A 3,949-nucleotide genomic window follows, 5' to 3' on the forward strand; every position below is an offset into this window, starting at 1 on the left:
TCTCATTTCTTTCTTAAAACAATATTTCTCTTCATATTCTCTGTTGAGTATGTGGAGAACTGTTAAAATGTTAACATTTCACAGCGCGAATTATGTGCTTGTGAGGTGAATTCCTCACTGTAAATCTAACAAATGTTCGCTGTCGAATCTGCACCTTCTCTATACTCTAGTTCTCTGCACTAGTCGTTTTTCATACGGTCTTTTTCTAACGGTTTTACTATCACTGTTTTCTCAGTTAAATCCCGCAGCAAAATCCCTGTCTCCTCCAAGCCAAGTAAGGAACTTAATTTCTTCAAAAAAATTGATGACCTTCATAAAATATGCATATTCGTTGTCATTTCCATATATACCAATAGAATTTTTATGGCATAGGGTGTGTTCGTTCAGTAAACATTGCGGCATTGTTACTTTTTATGAGAAAGCATCACGTTCGCCGCGAACATTTCAGCAACAGTGGCAAGGTCACACGTTCGTGCAAGAAAATGTAATGAATCTGTTGCTCATCACTAGCCAATCAAACGCAACCCAAAAAAAATGTCTGCGCATTTGAAATGGAGGACGAAATGTAAGTAAACTTCGCAATATTTGATATTTAATACAGAATTCAATGTAATTTAAATATTAAATATTYATTTTTGTTATTTTTAGAATAAAATTAAGTTCAGCTGAGTCCAAATTGTTGGTCAGGTGTCGACTGGACATGGAGCAAGAGTTTTCTTGCGGCAAAAGAAAAAAATCAAAAAGTGTTGGTCAATATAAAGACTGAAGCTCCTGATTTAAGTACGATAAAAGAGCAACTCCAAAAAAAATTCCTCAACATGCTAGAAACTTATAAAAGAAAAATCGGCATAGATCAACAGGTAGAGATGCAACCACTTGGAATTAATTTTTTTGATGAAGTTTATGGCAATGGACATTCAGTTGATCCTCCATCTGAAAACAAACAAAACTCATTACATTTTCCTAGCTGCTTGACTGCAGAACACATAAGAGCAAACGAAATGTGCTGAGAGGACAATGATGTTGTGGAGAGGGTCTCAGACGTAAGGGGAAACCAGCAAAATTTCGTTAAAAAAAGACCGCACAGTATCGGGAAATGAAACGTTGGAATTTTTAAAAAAGGAATCGGAAGAAGAAAAACTCCGGCATAGAGAAGTGATGACGTTTGAAAGAGAAAAGTTGGAATTTGAAAAAAAAGCTAAAATAATGATAGGATTAAAAGGAGTGCTGGATAAATTTTTGCAAAAGTAACATTTGCAAGTATTTAGCTATAAATTTAATGAAAAGAAAATCAGTGTTCTTCACCATAGTTTTAATTCATTTACTAAATACAATGCTGTGAACTTGGTTTTTTTAATTTAAATCAAGTGGAGTTCAAAATATATTGTTTTGAAAATGCATACAAAAAATTAATGAAATAAAAAAAGTTAATTCTTATGAAGTGAACAACATTTTCAACTCATTTCTACGAGAGATACCTTCACTGGTGTCGTTAATATTATGTATATTTTCTGTTTCAGGATCTTCATTAGTATTTGGTATTATTCCATTGCTTTCGACAATATTTGAGTCTTCGTCATTATTTATTATAAAATTATCCAATAATAAGCACTCGGGTAGAGCTAAGGTTGTAATTAAATTTCCTATCATCAGTAGTAAGGCGCCCATTGTCCCTAAATGGGACTATCAAATATTTTCCCTTGGATTCAGAAACAAAAATTTAAAATCCAATTTTTGTTTAGAATTCGTTTAAGTAAAAATTCGTAACCCTGTAAATATATGAAATGTCAACTATTTTGCACAATTTTAACGGCTCTAGGTTTCTGCTCTAATACTGCCATATTAGAACGCTGCAATGTATTTTTCGTACTCATTAAAACTTAGGTATAAAATAAAAAACGAAGCTTTTTTAAAACCTAATAAAAGTACTCCATTTTTTGTGATTTTGTGCTAGTTCTAATATCTCACATGTTCAATCCAAATTATATAATCCTGTAATCATAGAAGTTCAAATTTTGTGTACAAAGTATATAAAAAACTGCAATATCGATGTTTTAGAAAGAATTCTAATTTTTTACAGACATATATGTTATAAAAGTGTCCAAAAAATAAGGTGAGATTTGAATTTAAACCGTGCGCGTCGAAGGATTTGGAGAATTATTTTTTTTTTTGGGTTGGTAGTACTGTCAGTCACATTTATGTCAAATTATGTTTGAGATACGTGTCGTTTTGTGAGCTGCTAAAAGCGAGTTTTCCGTTTTTTGCGATGTCGAAATTTGTTGAGCAAAGAATTCGCATTAAATGATCATTTCACCAAAAACTCAACCCATATCGTTCCGCAACCACCGTATTCACCTGATCTGGCGCCGTGCGACTTCTGGCTGTTCACCAAGCTCAAAAGACCGCTCCGCGGACACCGTTTTTATACGATATTCAAGCCGCAGCGAAGACGGAACTGAAGGCCATCCCGGAAAGTGACTACAACCAGTGTTTCGAAGATTGGAAAATCCGTTGGCATAATCTACTACATCCAGTGGGGGTTAATTTAAAGGGGATGAAATCGATTTGGAAGAATAAATAGAGAATTTTCAAAATAAATACAATGTCACCTTATATTACATATGTATATAATTAAAATTAAGTATGTAAATAAATAATTAAAATAAATTAATTGATAATTTGCCTCTGCGTTCCGAATGTCTAAAATTCAATCAATAATTCCACTTGAACATATACATAACACAAAGATTTCCAAACTTCAGGGGCTAAGTTCATTTGGTTTAATTCTACTGATTTTGATACAAATATCTTTGATTCACTTCTTTACAGATTTTTTTAAAACAGTTTATTTTACTACGAATTATAGCTGACTTAGGAACTTCTTACGGGTTTTAAAAACTTCTTTGAGACGGTTTTCGTTTTCGCCACTCTGATTGCGTTGCAGGCGACGTTGGGCTGAGTGACAAAGCTTTCTCAGCATGGTAATTTCTTCATTCCACCAGTATACAGGTCTTATTGTGACACTTTGTCCTTCGCATTGTAGCGTCGCATGCTGCCACCAGTTCCTTTTGCAATGCGGTTACTAAGTGGACGCCGCCTTCGTTTGGTGCTATTGCTGCAGTCCAGACTGTCTCAAAAACGTCGGTGTCAAAATCTGTTTGCTTCCAGCTTAGTTTATATGTAGTGTTACTGCGTGAGGGTTCCTAGTCTCGAGAGAATAAAACTTCTGCGATGATTGCCATATGGTCGCTATTTGTGAACATGTCTGACACCTTCCACTTAATGTATCTGCTTAATGCGTCACTTGCAAGCATTAGATATATTACAAAGCCTTTATTTCCTTTTTGGTAAGTACATTTTGTGCCAACAGTGGCATTATTGTGAGGTTGGTTTGGCGCAGGAATTCGGCGCCCACGATGGTTTGAACTTCTGCCTCCCCAGGCAGTAGACCATGAGTTTTTGGATGTATTTATTGGCTTTCCTGGAAGTTGCCACGATGCTAACGTTTGGAAAAGCTGCCCAATTTTAGCTGCATAATTTTAGCTGACTCAGCCTGACCCTGTCCAAGCAATGGATACGCTGAGTCAGCTAAAATTATGCAGCTAAAATTGGGCAGCTTTTACAAACGTTAGCATCGTGGCAACTTCCAGGAAAGCCAATAAATACATCCAAAAACCGAAGCTTACTGTCGCATATAGCCTAAAATATTTTTTTTTTTACAAATTTATTAAAGCAAATCAATTTATTAGGAACCTGCATAATCATAGAATCTACTCCCTTACGGTCGTAGTAGCTAATTGCATCATGTTTTGGTGTATTTATTTTAAAGTGAATTCCATCCATACACCCAATAAAGAAAGGAAAGGAGTTCGCTCTTATTGTCTGGAAGCTTTCCATTATTTGCTGTTGCTCAGTAACCGTGGCCCACGAAATTTCGCCTTTTAGACAG

This window comes from Bactrocera latifrons, unplaced genomic scaffold, assembly GCF_001853355.1.
Source record: "Bactrocera latifrons isolate USDA-ARS-PBARC rearing strain unplaced genomic scaffold, ASM185335v1 scaffold_522, whole genome shotgun sequence".
Lineage (NCBI taxonomy): Eukaryota > Metazoa > Arthropoda > Insecta > Diptera > Tephritidae > Bactrocera > Bactrocera latifrons.